The sequence below is a fragment of the Triticum aestivum genome, chromosome 7B (genome assembly GCF_018294505.1).
Source record: "Triticum aestivum cultivar Chinese Spring chromosome 7B, IWGSC CS RefSeq v2.1, whole genome shotgun sequence".
NCBI classification, from domain to species: domain Eukaryota; kingdom Viridiplantae; phylum Streptophyta; class Magnoliopsida; order Poales; family Poaceae; genus Triticum; species Triticum aestivum.
This window is the reverse complement of record NC_057813.1, coordinates 505,795,977-505,814,150: the sequence shown is the minus strand read 5'-3', so window position 1 is coordinate 505,814,150 and position 18,174 is coordinate 505,795,977.

Below are 18,174 nucleotides of genomic sequence, written 5' to 3'. Positions count from 1 at the left end.
TAGGCACTCGGCCCTTTCTTTTTCCTTTCTTTTTTTAGTAGCCGGCGCCTCTGTCTTTTCTTGGGCAGCCGGCCCACTTTTCCTTTCTTTCTACCCCCGTAGGAGCAGTCGGCCTCCTCTAATCCACGTGGGCAGCCAGCCCACCACTCGCAGCAGTCGGCAGGAGAAAGCGCGAGGCGCAGCCGGCGGAAACTGGCGGCCGGGTCGCGGCGGAAGCCCGCGGCCGGGTTGCGGCAGAGGCCGGCCTGCCGGATTGCGGGTAAGTCGGACCGGGGCGCGGCAGAAGCCGGCTTGCCGGGTTGTGGCAGAAGGCGGAGGCTGGGTCGCGGGAAAGCCGGCATGCCAGGTCGCGGGGAAGCCGGCCGGGTGGAGCCGGAGGCCGGGCAGCGGCAAGAGTGGCGGCCGGGTCGGAGGACTCCAGCAGACGGGGCCGAACCCGGCGCCGCAGGTGGAGATTGGGTGCGAAGGCGGGGCCGGCCAGGGGCGAGGCAGCAAAGGCCGGCCGGGAGGGCGGGGAAGCCGGCCGAGGGCGGATGCGTGGAGCCGGCCCGCGCGCGGTGCGAGGCCGGACGCGGCCAGGCAGGGGTGCGGGCGACCGCGGGTGCGGCAGTCGGCGGTTGGCACTGCTGGTCGGCGCAGGGGAGGCCGGCTGGCGGAGCTGCAGGGCCGGCGCGTAGAGGCGGCAGTGGCGAGGCCGAGCCGGCCGATGGCGTGCGCGAAGCGGCCCGGTCGAGGCGGAGCCGGTCACGGGCGTCGCAGGGGCGCGGCCGCGGGCCGGACACAGGCGCGGGCACGCGAGGATGATGGGGCAACCGGATCAGGGGCGTCCAACGGCGAAGGCGTAGGCGGACGGGGGCCGGGCGGCGCGGAGCCGGCCAGCTAGCGCAGCGCCCGGTCGCGCGCAAAGGCGGTGTCGGTCGCCCGGCATGCGTGCTGAGGCGGACAGAGTGGAGGGCGCAGCGCTTGAGACGGAGCCGCGGCGCGGTCGCGAGCTCGACCCCGTCGAGGAGGCCGTGGCGCAGAAGGCGAAGAGGCGCGGGGCCGGACGCGGCCGGGCCCGCGGAGACGGCCTGGAGCCGGCGCGCTCAGAGCCGGCCGGCGAGCAGCAGGCGGACGAGGCGCGAGGGCGGCCGGGTTCGCGGAGGAGGCGGAGGCCGGACCGCGGATGCGAGTGGGCTTGCACGGCGGAGCTCGAGGACAACGAGTACGCCGCGGGATGCTCCAGCAAACGGCGCCGGACACGGCGCCGCAGGCAGAGGAGGCGAGGCCTCCCGCTGCCAGTGGCGAAGCAGCCAGGTGCGGGCGAGGCCGCGCGCGGGGAGCCGCGGACGACCGGAGGTGCTCGAAGCAAAGCACAAGACAAACCATGGTCCGGGCAATGTGCGAGGAATGTCTGACTTGAGTAAGTGTTTTGGGTAGCGTATGGTGTATGGGCATTATACGACCTTTATCTGGATGTTGTACAGGGAATGGTTTGGCTTTGGCGTGGCTAATGGTTTGACCATTGTTTGACTCATATCTAGCTAGCTTGTAGATGGTATATGGAGGAGCCAACGCGCGTTTCGGCCAGAGGTGCAATGAAGAGGGGAGCAGACGCGACGGGCGCGCGGATTGACACGGTCGACCGAAATGAGGCCCCGCACGCGGCACGCGTGCGGACGTACGGCCGGCGTTCCGGTGGTGGTGAAGAAGAGGGCGAGGCCGACGACAAGGGCGCGCCGTCCCGCACGGACGCTCCGGGGGCGGGTCGAAGTCGAGCCCCCGAGCGCTACAGGAGAGACGGCGCGACGCCGCGGCAGGGAAGACGAAGATGGTCCCGCCCGGACGGCGAAACCAGCAGCAGCGTGGTAGCATAATAGTAGTACCACACCACGGTGGGCGCCAAATGTCGTGGTATTCTCACGGGGGGTGCAAGACGACATATGCCACAAGGTGGCTTCGTGTGAGGGCAAGACTGCTGCTGATATGCCCGGGAGCAGGTATGCGAGTAGCACGCGGTAGTTTACCCAGGTTCGGGGCTCTCTGAAGAGATAATACCCCTACTCCTGCATGTCTGTATGTATGTGGCATATCTCAGTACAGAGTGCTCCTAGAGCTGTATCACTGGTCAGTGCCATAGGCATCTGACTTTGTATATGCGGGTGGCCGGGTAGGCAAGGATGCTCTAGTGGCCGAATGGCTTATGGCCATGAGTGTGTGCGTGAGCATGCTAGCCCGTGGATGGATGGAGACTTGCTAGCTAGCTTATATAGTGTGGAGTGGGTATGGGACATGGCGTTGGTTGTAAGCTACGTTGGGTAGCTTACAAGCCAAGCCATGTATGGGGCATGGTGCATGTCATGCTTGTCCCCTGGGTCACTTCATAAATAGTGCTAGGGGACAAGTGACACTATACATGATGGCATCGAGGTACAGCCGTCTCGTCCGCGGTATGGCCGCCACGTCGGGGTCTTGTCGGTGTCGCTTCGGACTGCAGTCGGCAGGCGGCTGGTTAGCACAGTCGGCAGCCGGCTGGTTGTCGCAATCGGCAGTCGGACTGAGGGGCTTTGCTAGCCCCGATGTCTTGATTTATTGTCTCGCCGTCTTCGGGGTATCCGTGTCCAATTAGTCTGACACACACCAACACTTGGATTATGGTATCCCAAGGGCTTTTCATTTGATCTCATTGGATATTCAGACTCTAACTATGCTGGCGATCGCGTGGACCGCAAGTCAACATCAGGCACATGCCATTTCCTCGGACGATCTTTGGTCTGTTGGTCCTTGAAGAAACAGAACTGCGTATCACTCTCCACTGCAGAAGCTGAGTACATTGCTGCTGGATCATGCTGTGCTCAATTACTATGGATGAAGCAAACACTCAAGGACTATGGCGTCAACGTGAAGAATGTGCCTCTCTACTGCAACAATGAGAGCGCTATCAAGATTGCTCATAACCCAATTCAGCACTCGAAGACAAAGCACATCCAGATTTGTCATCACTTTCTTTGTGATCATGTGTTGAAGGGCGACATCTCCATCGACCACGCTAGCACTGAAGATCAACTGGCCGATATCTTCACTAAGCCCTTGGATGAGAAGAGATTTAGCAAGTTGCGGTGTGAGCTAAATATCCTAGAATCTTCGAATGTTCTCTGAAATTGACACACATCCTAACACTTATGCTGACTTGATGACTTAGATGCGCAACACACGAAGTAAAATTTTCTTCAATCAATGAAGACTAACCCTCTAAGTGTGAAGAAATTAATGAAGAAATTGATTCTCAGAGCCCTATGACAATTGTACGCGGTGTCTGAAATCATCTTTCTTATACGGTGGGTTACGCCACCAACCAAAGTTGAAAATCTTCAATTTGAGTTTTTCTTCGTTTTTGAAATTCCTCAGTTTTTCAAATTCTTCAACTTTGCATTGTCTTCACTCTTTCTGGTGTTTTTCTTCATTTGAATATATATATATATATGAGTTTTATGTCCTCTACAGCATTCACTTATTGCTATTTCTTCAAGTTGATTTCTTTTGCTAAGTGAATGTGATCGGACCCTTCCCCCTCTATGCTAAACTCAATCCACTCTATTCACAAATTCTTCATGTGCGTTCTAATGTCAAACTCGTTCAAAATCTTCACTATGTCCTTGACAGCTGAAGAAATTGCGAACGGGAACTTAAAATAATCTTATCTAAATTTTCGGCTTTGCCGCTCAATCCGTTCCGCATCCCATGACAATACTTATCTATTCACCCACGATCCTACAAGATCGCCACCTCACAGTACGTGGGTGACACATGTCACGTGAATGAGAAGGGCCAGGGGCACGTTCGTCTGAAATCTTCGGGCGTACAACTTTTCACCTACGCTATAAATACCTCTGCCTCTTCCTCACTTCACTTTTACTCCGCTCGACCTCACTCTCGCTCGAGCTTCCCGAAACCCTAGATCCGACGCTACTTCATCGTCGTCGGTGAGGAAGAGCTTCATTGACTCGACCTCGTCGCCGTCGTACTCGCGCTAGTTGCGGATTTCTTCACTCCGCCGCCGCCGTAGCCGTCTTCCTCTGCCGAGTTAGGGCGTGGAAGATCTGAACAGACGAACTTCACTCCTACTCTTCCCAGTTCGTCATGTTCTTCACTTTGGGTAATTAAAAGTCACTTTTACTAACCGCTTTGATTCATGTGTTTTTCTTGAAAATCTTCAAAGGTGTTTATTCTTCAAATCTTCACACACTAAACACCTCACATGTTATCTGTTCTTGATTCGTTTCACTAAGCAATGATTTTCTTCAAGATTCCTCAATTGTGTGGATTCTCAAATATGTACAACTCTGGAACCTAAGATAAAGAACACTTAGTGAAATTCTTCAAGACTCATCTGGTCAAATTCCTCAAACCTATTCTTTTTAAAAATCTTCTGAGAACGCATATGATGTCTCCAAATTCCTTGCAACTATACTCTGTTAATAGGTACAAATGTCCGCTGCTGAATCACTAGGTTCTCATCAACTTAACTCATATGCAGCGTTCCTCGAAGAAAAGTTGCATACCTCTTCAGAAACTTCAGTTGTTCATATTCCTCAGCTGAAGAAAATGGGCGATGGTAAGAAGCCACAGAAGGGAGGAAAGAGGCCTAAGGTAAATACTGCGTTTGAAATCCCTGAGGACATTTATGCTGGGTACTGCACACCCCCTGAGGAAGATAGAAATCAGTGCAAGGTGCACATTCGAAAGATAGAGAGGAGATGGGCACGAGAATGGAGGGAGTACAGGTATGTTACTTCCAAGTACATGAAGAAATTCACGCTCAACCCTCCATGCTCAAGACCTCCATTGGCACCTGCCAACTGGCAGATCCCACCAGCCTCAAGCGCGGTGAGGACTATGCTGATGAATGGGCAAAGCGCCAGGCTAAACTGGCCAAGGAAGCAAAGGAAGCAGTGAAGAAATTCAATGCAGACTCTGTTGCTGCTGCTACCGCTGCTGAGGCCTGTGCTAGTCAGCCGAAGAGGGCGATGCCAAAGAAGCCTGCTCACAAGTCAAGCGCTTCTTCTTCAATGTCCTCCGGCCAAGCTCCTCAGCAGTGCCCTCAAGGCCAGAATCTTCAAAGCCCTCACGGCAAATTCCTCAGTCTGCTCCTCCTCCTCCAAAGTCCTCAGCTCCTCCGACAAAGTCTTCAGCTGCTCCGACAAAATCCTCGACACCTGTGCATCTTGCCATGTGCCAAAGGACCACAGGCATCTCAATTGCCTCAGGAGCATCTACAAGCTCCTCGGCTGCACCAAATTCCTCAGCTGGCCCCTCTCTGCTGAAGAAAAAGGCCACTGCTGAACGAGGCCTTCGACCAAGTCCTCACAAGAAGCAGGTCGCCTTTCAAGTTCTCTCTGATGAAGATGAGATTGATGATGAAGAACTTGCTCAAATCATCAGAGACATGCAAGCCAGGGCCGCTAGAGCCAAAGGTAGCAACATGCCACTACTGTTGGATCCAAAGTTGATCCTCGACTTCATTGACTTATGGCACAAGGACCCTAACACACCTTTGCCGGAGATGAATCTCACTCCTGGTCAAAGTCATGTTCTGACTGCCTTCATTGAGGAAGAAAAGTGGAAATTTGAAGAAGGCAGGAAGATGAAGAAAGCGCAATACAAGAAATAGCGCTACCTCAAGGACAATGTCCTCACTCTCACCCCTGATCAGCTCCTTGCCTTGCAAGCTGAAATCAAGCAATTGAGTGATGAGTTCGATCACTAGTACGCTGATTAGAAGGGAGCCAAGGTTCGGTTCGTCAATCTGACGAAGAAAATCACTTCAAGTGCTCCTCCTCCTGTGCACATTGAAGTTTCACCGGCTGAAGCATCTGCTCAGCCTACTGAAGAACATGCTAGCACCGTTGATGAAATCAGGCTGCTGAAGAGAATGAGAGTGCCAGGGCTGATGACTCGATTCCAGCCGCTGAAGATATTCCCAGGGCATCCACTAGTGGTGCGCCTGAAGAAAATGAAGAAATCAGGGCAACTGCAACAATTGCACCTAAAGAAAATGATCCAAAGTCCTCTGCACCTCCTGCGCCTACCCCAACTCCGATCCTTCCATCTGCATTAGATGCGAAGAAGACCAAGGCTGCAGAGCATGTAGCCGCGAAGAAGAGGAAGGCATCAGCTTCATCAGATTCTTCAGCTCCGAAGAAAATGAAGCCTTTGACAAGTTCAACTGAAAATCCAATTGATGCCATTCCTGTCTCTTTCATGCCATCAAAGGACCTTGTTCTATTTGGTGAAGATTATGTGATTACCGAGGAATCAGACGAAGAAACTTCTTTTGCTGCTTCGACAGAGCAGTTGGATGAAGAAATTGAAGTGGATAGAATCCCTTCAACCCCAGTCGTCTCCTCACCTATGCCTCAGTTCACTGCTGAAGAGACAGGTGTTGAAGAAATGGAAGATGAGGATGTGGACATCGGCTATACCACACCCGTGCTCAATGATGACTTTTGGGAAAGTCAGCACCCCAACTCTCTATTGTTCACTCCACTCCAAGCAATTCCTCAGTCCCCAGCTACTACTGAAGTGCAAATGGGATCTGAAGAACCTCATGCAACCCCATCTGTCCATGAAGAAATTCCAGCCACTAGTGCTGAAGAAAATGTGAATGGAGAATTGAAGACCCAGGCTGAAGCTGCAGAAGAGCCTGAAATTCCTCAGCCCGAGGAACCTGAGATTGTGATTCCTGAAGTGGTGATGCAACTGACTGACACTCCTCAGCCCAAGCCAAAGGATCCCTTCTCAAAGAAGCAAAAATTCAAGGCTGATGATTTCTTTGGCGAGCGTGTATTCTTCACTGAATTCAATCCATATGACAATGCTCGTCTCAGAAGGAAGCGCTTCTGGACAAAGTCTTTGACCACAAGCACATTCCTCACGTGGACATGGAATCCATGCCTTGCTTCACACAAGTCCTCAGCATGATTCACGATGCAGGCTTGCTCAACTTCTGCTCTGACATCGTTGACTGGAATGAAGAGCTAATTCTTCAGTTCTATGCGACGCTGCATATTACTGGTGAAGCAAATGACATCAACACTTGGGTGTTGGACTGGATGACCGAAAACACTCACTACAAGGCACCAACTACTGAATTGCTTCGTGCCTTGCCACTCAGTCCTCCACCTGAAGGTGCACGCTGTCTGTATGATGAGCCTGAACTCATTGCTCACTATATGCAAGTGCTCATGAAGCCACTGAAGCCTGGTCAAGCCCCAAGGACCAAATTCCCCGTGAAGGAATTGCTCTATGCGCCAAGAACCATCTATCGCATACTAACGAAGACTATGAGTCCTATCAAAGGCCATGACTCATCCGATGAAGAAGTTATCGGGATGATGAAGAATATGGTGTTCAGCATAATGCATGGCATCCCCATAAACTATCATGATTTCTTCATGAGGACTCTCGCAAATGTTGCACTTTCACCGTTTGAGCTGAAGCCTTACGCGCCGTGGATCATGAGATTCCTTAGATCAAGGTCTTCACTCAACTACAAGGCTGATTTTCAGAATCACCTCAGCTACTTGCCCCCCATTGAAGTCCTCAAGCGGACAATTTCCTCATCTGATGAGAAGGGCAAGTCACCAGCCGTTATTGATGAAGGCATTCGTCCATTGGATGGTCAGTTCCACAAAGCTGCATCTTACTCCACCAATGATGACTTTGCCACTCATGATTCTGCTGCCAATGCTACCAAGTCAAGTCCTCAAGCTACTGCTCCTTGTGTGATGACGGACCGAGAGCTGCTTATAAGTCTTCACCAGAAGGTGGATCGAAACCACAAATGGGTTAAGCGTCAGTTTGGTTCTATTCTTCACAACATGACCTCTACACATATTGAAGTGAAGAAAAACTATTACTACCTCCATGAAGTATTTGATCGCACCTGGGCTATTCTGTCACATCTATATGGTGAAGAAGATCTGAAGCAAATGGGCTTCAAGGAAGATTTTGACTGGTCTGCTCCTCCTCCGAAGAAATTCAAGAAGGTCAAAGTTCCTTCCTTGATGGCCAGTTCATATTCTTCATCGCGCGACACAAATGAGTATGAAGACTTGGACGACACTCCAGCAGGCCCTACATCGACTCAAGACCCCAACAACGCTCGCGCTCCTCCATCTTCATGATATTCTTCAGGGGCGTTAGTCCTCATTTTCAACCCTTTTGGTCATTCGATGACAAAGGGGGAGAAATTTGAGTTAGTCTTCAAGCGGGTCTATCATATATGGGCGTTTTTTTGCTAAGTTACAACTCTCGTTCTTCTGATGACTTTGTTGGATCGAGTTGTAATCTTAAACTCTATGGTGGCCTGATACTTTTGCTGTGTTCTTCTGCATGCTTATTCCTCATTAATATTAATGCACGCATGCTGAATTACATCAATCACCATATTTCATCATGCATTTCAAATTCTTCGTATTATATGTCAAATGCGTGTATGAATTACAAGATATAGGGGGAGATCTCCATGATTATACTCTTCAAGTGTGCATTGCTTCAAAAGCAAATTCCTCATGATGCACATCTTCAGGGGGAGTTCTTTTATATCTTGCAATCAAATTCCTCAAAATTAGTATTTACACTTCATATGTTTATCCCCGTTGAAAACTTAACCTATATTGTCATCAATCACCAAAAAGGGGGAGATTGTAAGTGCATCTAGTGCCCCTTAATGATTTTGGTGTATTGAAGACTTATAGGTTAAGGGACTGATGCGTTTGTGAGTGTACACAGGTCTATAAGTCTATGAGGAGTTTGATATTTACAGAGAAAGTCGACCCCTAAAAATGAAGTTCTTCAAGTGAAGACTTTGGATTTCTGAAGACTTTCTGAAGACTTTGAAAGTGAAGAAATTGGTGTGACCATGAAGACTTGGCTATCATTCGAGGAACATGGAGCGTGAAGACTTTTGTTTTTATAGTTTCATTTTCTCTTTCTTGAGTCATAGGAAACACCATACTGTTAAAGGGGGTCGAGGAAATACTAAGGAAAATTTTCCATATTATGCTCAACTCAAAATCCTACACCTACCAATCCCTTCGAGTGAAGCCATTGGAAATCTCGCACAGTTCAGTCATATTCTTCAGCGACAGAGACGAAGTTCTTCTGGTCTCTGAGGAATTTGTTCTGACTGAGGAGTTAGGAATTCGCCAGTGCGGATTGCCTACACAGTGAGGAACATGATAGCCCTGAGGTATTTGAGAGTCAAATATTCCGACCGTTGCTGTGCTACGCGCCAGCTGTCCCAAAATATCTACCCACCTAACGGTCATACTAGACAAGGGCATTTATGTCTTATCATGTCAGGCAGCTCCCTAGGCTATAAATAGCCACCCCTACAACCACTAGCTGGTTGGATGCTCCGAGAGAAACTGAACTTGTCATTTGAGAGCAACCCATCCTCCGAGGACTTTCAGTTAAAATCATCAAGTGAGGAAAACCCAAACCCCAAACCTACAAACCCCAAACCTACAAACCCCAAAGTGATTGAGCATCACTGAAGAGATTGATCCTACGTGGATCCGATGCTTGTTTCCTTTGAAGACTGTGCTTCTTCCAGACAGTTAGGCGTCAAGGTCTAGAGCATCCAAGAGGAATTGTGGATCGCCGAGTGACCGAGTTTGTGAAGGCTCGGAAGTCACCTGAAGACTTACCACGAGTGATTGGGCAAGGTCTGTGTGACCTTAGCTCAAGGAGAATACGGTGAGGACTGTGTGTCTGGGATTGGGTGTCCTCGAGTTTGAATACTCAGCCGCTCCAACCAGATGTACAACTGAGATAGCAGTTGGAACTGGTCTACCAAATCATTGTCTTCATCGAGCTTACTGGTTCTATTTCCTCAACTCTCTAATTTCCTCATCTCTGTTGTTGTGTGCTTGTTCATATCTGTTTGAAGACTTTGACTGAAGACTTTCTCAATTTCCTCAGTTCAATTTCTTTAGTCTGTCTGTCTTCATCTTGTGTTATCATGTGTTTAAGCTTTCTGTACTCTGTGCGTGTCTTCATTTCGTCATGATGACTATGCGTGTGTTCTGCTATGTTTACTTTTGAGTACTTATTCCGCTGCAAGTAGTTCTTCATTTAGGAATTTCCTCACCAACAAATTCCTCAGTGAAGAATTCATAAAAATTGCCTGTTCACCCCCCTCTAGTCGATATAACGCACTTTCACCAAACTAAACCGATAGTTGGAAGAGAATTACAAAGATATCAAATCATGCATATAAGAATTCAGAGAAGATTCAAATAATATTCATAGATAAGTTGATCATAAATCCACAATTCATCGGGTCTCAACAAACACACTGCAAAACAAGATTACATCAGATAGATCTCCAAGAACATCGAGGAGAACATGGTATTGAGAATCAAAGAGAGAGAAGAAGCCATATAGCTACTAGCTATGGACCCGTAGGTCTGAGGTAAACTACTCATGCTTCATCGGAAGGGTAATAGAGTTGATGTAGAATCCCTCCGTGATCGAATCCCCCTCTGGCAGGATGTCAGAAAAGGCCCCTAGATGGGATCTCACGGGAGCAGAAGGTTGTGGCGGTGGAAAAGTGTTTTCGTGCATGCTTCTGGTGGTTTGGGGATATATGTGAATATATGGACGAAGAATTAGGTCAAGGGAGTCACAAGGGCCCACAAGGTAGGGGACGCGCCCTCTCCCCTTGTGGCCACCTCATGGCTCTTCCGACTTGATCTCCAAGTCTCCTGGGTGTCTTCTGGTCTAAGAAAAATCATCACGAAGGTTTTATTCCTTTTGGACTCTGTTTGGTATTCCTTTTCTGTGAAACTCAAAAACAAGGAAAAAAATAAAAACTGGCATTGGGCTCTAGGTTAACAGGTTAGTCCCATAAATAATATAGAATAGCATATTAATGCATGTAAAACATCCAAAATAGATAATATAATAGCATGGAACAATAAAAAATTATAGATACGTTGGAGACGTATCACTCACTGCCGTGCATGACTAATTCCATCGTAGGCTTGTTGGACGGTGATGGGTTGGATGGGATTTATCATGTAATCGAGTTAGGTTTCTTTGGGTTTGATCCATAGTGTCCACTATGTTATGAGATTGATGTTGCTATGACTTTGCTATGCTTAATGCTTGTCACTAGGGCCCGAGTGCCATGAATTCAGATCTGAACCCTTCATGTTTCCATGAATATAGTTGTGTTCTTGGTCTAATCTTGCAAGTTATAGTCACCTACTACGTGTTATGATCCGGCAACCCCGGAGTGACAATAGTAGAGACACTTCCCGGTGATATCGTACTTTGAGGAGTCCATGTATTCACAGTGCCAATGCTTTGGTCCAGTTCTCTATTAAAAGGAGGCCTTAATATCCCTTAGTTTCCATTAGGACCCCACTACAATGGGAGGGTAGGACAAAAGATGGCATACAAGTTCTTTTCCATAAGCATGTATGACTATATTCGGAATACATGCCTACATTATATTGATGAATTGGAGCTAGTTCTGTGTCACCCTAGGTTATAACTGTCACATGATGAATGCCATCTGACATAATTATCCATCATTCATCCATTGCCTACGAGCTTTTCACATATTGATCTTTGCTTAGTTACTTTTCGGTTGCCACTGCTATGATTGCTACAAAACTGCTACTGTTACTTTTGCCACCGTTAACGTTACTTCCATACTACTTTGCTACTAAATACTTTGCTATAGATATTAAATCTTTCAGGTGTGGTTGAATTGACAACTCAGCTGCTAATATTTGAGAATATTCTTTGGCTCCCCTAGTGTCGAATCAATAAATTTGGGTTGAATACTCTACCCTCAAAAACTATTACGATCCCTTATACTTGTGGGTTATCACATAACACTGGCACCAAGCATGGCACTCCAACCGTTCTTGAGATTACTCCAGCTCCCATTGAATTTGAAGGGGTCATCGAAGGCTGCTGATAAGTCCCCAGTTGATCCACCGCCTCTAACTGAGCCACCGCTGCCTCCGCCTATCGTCGGGCTCTGGCTTCATCTATAATCGCTTGAACATTGGTGAGGAGCAGGTTATTTCCATGGGGCGGGTCATCCTGAGGTGGTCGACGATGTCATTCACTACTATACACTGTCGGTGACTCAACGCATTAGTTGTAACTTCGACTTTAGCGAGGGGTTGAATGAACCTTATCGCGACTGTAGGAGTAAGCCGCCTGCTGCGCCACGGCCGTTCGAAGGAGTTTAACCGCGTTCTGGGTCTCTACCGCCTTCGGCGACTCCCCCTCGATTGGAATCACCGCAAGCCGGGTTGCCGCCGCTAACATGTTATTCACCGGATTAGAATAGTGACCAGGTGGTGTCGAAAACTGCCGAGGCGGGGTCTGATCCCTGCGGGGCGGGTCTGGGATTCGAGGCTACGCTGCCGCCCCGCTCCCTGGCGCTTCCGTGGCCCTGGTCATACCTGGCGAGTTACTTGACCCTGCCCCAGGCGTGTTGAAAAGATTCTGCACCACATACTCCAAGGGCATGCGGGTCTGGTGTCTCATTCGAAAACAACATTGGAGGCATCTTGATCCAAGCTTAAGCAAAAAGTTTCCGACCTTGCCCGCTGGGACTCTGCATCTAACTGGGCCCGCTCCATCGCATCATGATGTTCTCTGCATTAAGATCATCTTGGGCCTTGGCTATCCGATCTCATACCTTTGTAACTTCTGCATTATGCTCTGCCTGATTCGCCGCAGTGACCTCTGTTGCTAACAAGGTTGTCAAAGTGCCCACGAGATTCTACACGATTTGAGCCTGTGGAGTGCCTGACCTAGCAGCTCCTACTGTCGCCGCGGCGGTTGATCTAGATGTCATTGCAACAAGTGTTGATGAATTTAGAGTCGGCCCTGTGCCAGCCATGAAGATCGTAGCCCTAGATGGCGGCTCATAGGAGCCCAGAATGTTTTTGCCATCTAAGTAGCCCCAAGCTAGCTGTCTTCAAGCCGATAAACTGACTCCGTCTCTCCTATTGAGAACTCATCCCCTAAATAAATGTCCATCTCTCCTCCGGATACGTAATCTCCTTCCAGAGCCGCACCATGTATGAAACCGACGAAAGCATGCTTTTGGCCGGGTTGAACTTGGGCGGGTTGCGTGCGCCGAGCCGACTTGACGAGGTTGGTGGAGATGTCTGGCTCAGGCTCAGATTCGTCGATTTTGACGATGAAGACGTGAATCCCGCCAAAGGAGACCCGGTAGCCGTACTTGATTGAGTCGACCTCGGGCCCCCAGCCGGCGTCGTCGATGTACAGCTGGCCGCGACGACTCTTAGTCATCCTGCCCATGGCGTATCCCTCGATCCCTGGGAAATTACCCTTCAAGAACTCGAAACCACCATGCTCTGCCCCCACGGTGGGTGTCAACTATCGTGGATTTATCACGGCAGATGTCCTTGTGAATGGACTTAAGCGTGGATCCATTGCAATGTAGGCTAGCTTAAAGGGGTTGATCGGGACAAGAGACACGAGTTTACCCAGGTTCATCCCCTCTCAACGAGGTAAAAGCCTACTTCCTGCTTTCTGTTGTATTGATTGAGTATCGATTACAATGGAGAGGAATCGCTTGACGTAGCTACCGGTCAGTTGTCTTTTCTTTTAACCCGCCGCAGGGTCTCGCCTTTATATACATAGGTCGAGGCCCTGGGCTTACAAGATTCCAAGTCGGATCACACAACATGACCAACTTGATTTCTAAGTTGCCTTGCCTTACCAGGCAAGTCATCATGAGGCGGCTCATATCTCCGGGTCACAGGGCCTGTAACACCCCAAAATTTTGATTGGATATTTATTAAAATCTTTATTTGATTTAAAGGAGGTTATTTGAATATTTTTTTGAGGGATTCTCCTTCTCAAAATCTTTTATGATTTTTTTTTGAAAGGACCTTCTCAACTTTGATCTTTGGTTTTAAGGGTTTTTCATATTTGTGTTGGCTCAACACAAACGTTGTTGGAGGGTTTTGCAATTATTTCCATTAAAAAGAAATCCTATGGATTTTGGTTTTTATTCTCTCCCCATTCAAATTTTTTCTCTTGCCATGACCTAGGTTGAAAATTTTCTTCCAAACCACCTCCCTACTTTGGATCTAGTCAAACATCCAACTCTAGCAAGTTTCAACCCATTTTTGATTTTTATTCTATTTATTTTATCCTCAAAACTATTTCTGTCATTTATTTTGGTCCTAGGTGATTTACAAAGGAACCACCAGATCCCTTTTGAGTTTTGGTTCCAAACAAACTCCTCTGACTAGTCCTTAGCACCCTCAACCTAGATCCATCAAGACCCACTTGTCCATCGTTCAAAATTTTCAAATTTTGCTTGCTGCAAGTTTGGACCATATTTGCCATTTTTGGTGAAATTCATCATTTTTCTTCTCCAAAAATTCTGGGATAAATCAGGCAACCCCTAGATGCATTGAAAGGTCACCTCACCAAAGATCAACTCCAGAAGAAATTCCCACATGCCAAAAACATTTCATCGAACACCTGGCATGCACTGTTTCTGTCAAAATTCAGAAAAGTTCAGGTTTCAGTGTTCAGTTTTAGTCGACGGTGTCGTTTTCGTCAGAACCCGTCGACAATCTCACCAGTGTGCACTTTGGCGCCTTGCTCCCTGCTCCTTCTTCTTATCCAGTGCGCCGCACGATCGTTTGGACGGGCGCAGGTGTCGGTGGCGGCATGGCACCTCAGCGCCGGCGTCTTCTGCGGTGGCAGAACCACCCGTGCCGACCAGTAGGGACTAGCACCACCTTTCGGCGCCGTCCAGCACCGCCCAAGCCACCAGAGGCCTCCGCGTGGCCATCCCCTCCCCTGTGCACGCTGCAGCACAGTCACCGCGGCCAGAGAGGTGCAGAGCATGCTCTCTGCCGCCGACGAGCCCCGTGAGGCCGTTCCATCGAGAGCATGGAGTAGCGCCCATGTTTTGCCAAGCTTAGCCCCGGGATGGAACCAGTGAGCCTATCCGCAGCTGCCCCAACCCCTAAACCTCCCGTTCAACCACTGCCTCGCCGTAATCACCGCCGGAGTAATCCCGATCGCGGCAACCGCCTCGGGCCAGGTATAAAAGGGGGGCCTCGAGCTCGATCTCGACCAGGCATCACCCTCCCCACCTCACCAGAGCCACGCCTAGCTACTAGGGAGACCTCGGGGAGGCCTTCTTCCCCGACTCCGGCCGCCCCGATCCGCTTCGGGCTCCGGCAAGATCCGCTCCGGTGAGAGCAACCCCGCCTCCCATACCTTGTCAGCCACCTCCTAGGGCACCCACACTTCTAACCCAAGCTCCAATTTGAAGGATGCAGCCCTCCTTGACGAGATCAATCACCACCCGAACCACCGACCGCCGGGGTAAAGGCCGCCGCCGACGTGGTGCTCGCCGACGACCAAGTCCACCACCCACAGGTGCGGAAGGACTCAATGAACCCGTAGGTACCCTCCTTTCCCCCTACCTTGCCGTGGATCGCCGCCGGCGACCACCACGGTCCTCGAGCGCCGGTGGTTCTGTTTTGAAATTCAAACCTGACGGGTGGGACCCCCTCGTCAGCTTTTTTCTCTTTTTTGAACCATTTTCTGAAAACGCCTTCGGGCAAAGTACGTGTTTTCCTTGGGTTGGCGTATTTACAACCGAAACGTTTTCTGTTTTTCTAATCTAGCCCCTGGGAGCTTTGTGTTTCATTACAGATGAGTCCTTGGACTAAAACCTTAATAACTTCTAAACAAAAGATGATTTTGAATTGATTCTTTTTCTGTCATCTTTATTTTTCTGTCTAATTTTTTATCATATTTATTTGAAAAATATTCGGAACAAGTTTTATACACACACGGTATTTACGTTAGTATGCAATTTCTTTATAGCGTAGATACCGGAGGAGGTGACGGAACCGCGAACTTCGCCGAGCTAGACTCCGACTACTCCGAACCAGGAAAGCATGTTTGAACCTTTGATATGATGAGTGTTTTGCATGTTTGCTTGAGTAGTTATTTCATGACATGTTTATATAAGCATCAGTAAGTGTTTTATTGCATGCAAAGCAACTACAAGTGAGCTCCGAAACTCGACGTGTTATTTGATGGGAGATAACATGATCATGTGGTGACATGAAATGTGGTAAGATGGTATTGTTGAAGCATGCGAGTCTTATGCCAAACCATTTGACTCTAGTGTTAACGTGGATCAAGTCACGTTACCGTCCGTCCCCTTTTTGTGTGCTACCACATGTTTTCTGCAAAGAATATGGTTTAGTAGGTTGCAAACCTCTTTCCTCGTACACAACAAATAGAGGGGCCGTGATGAGGGTTCCATGGCCCTGGATTAAAGCCAGTCATCCGGTCAGGGGGCATGGGTGTTTCCGGTTGGGACCGAGAGGGGGGCACCCCTTAGAGCGCGCGATATAAATTTGATCCCATGCTCCTCGAGGTTGTGGCCTCCCCGTCTCAAAGTTCTTCTTGAACGTTGCCTAGGGTGATTCCTGGCATCGGGATGTGGAATGGGCGTGTACTGGTTAGATGAGTTTCTTCTAAAATACCGTAAACAAAACTAGTCTATTGTGACTACTAGAATCCGTTGGCTGTGGTTAAATAGTACAAACTCTGTAGAGTCAAAATCATTCGAGTAACTGTATCTATTGTCAAGGACTGTGATCAACTTATCTATGTCAGTCTCAGTGTCAATTTCAGTGATAATCTCCGGTGAACAAACATGAGTGGTAAACCCGGCTGAATGTTATTCCTGTGGATGGACTAACCTGCTTACTATTACTGAGTATTTTCTTGGAATGACTTAATTTCATGAACAACTTGAGTTCGGATGATGAAATATAAGCCCTTTATGTGACGTTGCGCAGATGTCCGACTGTGGCATTCTTATTGTTTATTTTTGTTATAAGCCCTTTATGTGACATCGCGTAGACGTCCGACTGTGGCATTCTTGTTGTTTATTTTTGCTATAAGCCCTTTATGTGATGTCGCTCAGACATCCGACTGTGGCCTTCTTGTTGTTTATTTTTTTTGTTATAAGCCCTTTATGTGATGTCGCTCAGACATCCGACTGTGGCATCCATGTTATTTACTTTCATTACAAGCCCTTTCCGAGATGTCGCGTAGACGTCCGACTGTGGCACGCACTATCATTTACATTTCAATATAAGCCCTTTATGTGGTGTCGCTCAGACGCCCGACTGCGGTATGTTAATTTATTTTTACATTTTGAGGCGTCGCTTCAGACACCCGATCGGTTTTCAGTTATTTTATTGGGATTTCGAGAGGACTACCGCCTGACTTCCTTTTTAATTAACCTGTCGTGCAAATTTATTATTTGAGTGTGCATTATTAATCTACTCATGTGCATCATGTTTGCATTTGTTATATCTTATGTGCAAACTGTCTTGCGAGTACATTCAAAGTACTCACCTGGCTTGTTGATTTGGCCAGATATCGACGAAGGCAATCTTATGGATGAAGAGTACGATAGCGAGTCCGACGCCTAGTGGAGTCCCAGTCAGTCCCGTGCGATCCTAGAATTGGTCACTTGTATCATATACGCTTCCGCTACCCAAATTAATTCATCGAGCCTCACTCCAGCACTCGATGAGCTATAAGATTTAGGAGTCATGACACCCACGTCACTGCGACATATCCACCACCACTTTTATTACGAGTCAGTAGTATGCCACCATACTCCGTGTGCCATATCCGCCTTTATGTATAATATCGGCATGCTTGTAATAAAATTGTTGAGCAGCCTCAGCTCAACCTTGTATAACATTTAGCACTACTGGATATCTGTATCAAGGATTTGTCTACTGGTAAGGAAGATTTTACTATACTAGTCCGATAAAAGGGTCGGTTTCTCAATAAATGTTTTATTGGAAAACCGGTCGTGACAAACTTGGTACCAGAGCCAGGCTGACTTTAGGAAGCCACTAGGTGCGATCGCTAATCGGTTATTAGCGTAATAAGTGCTATTTTAATATTTTGCAAATGTAGTCATTTTTTGACAGTCAGCATAAATTTATGATCTGACTATTCAGAATCTTTGCCTACTTTTGTAGATGGCTGGCAACGACTGTGAGTCATAGGTGTTTGCCAATGTACCTGAGGGGTTTGTCAAGCTTCTCATCTCCATCA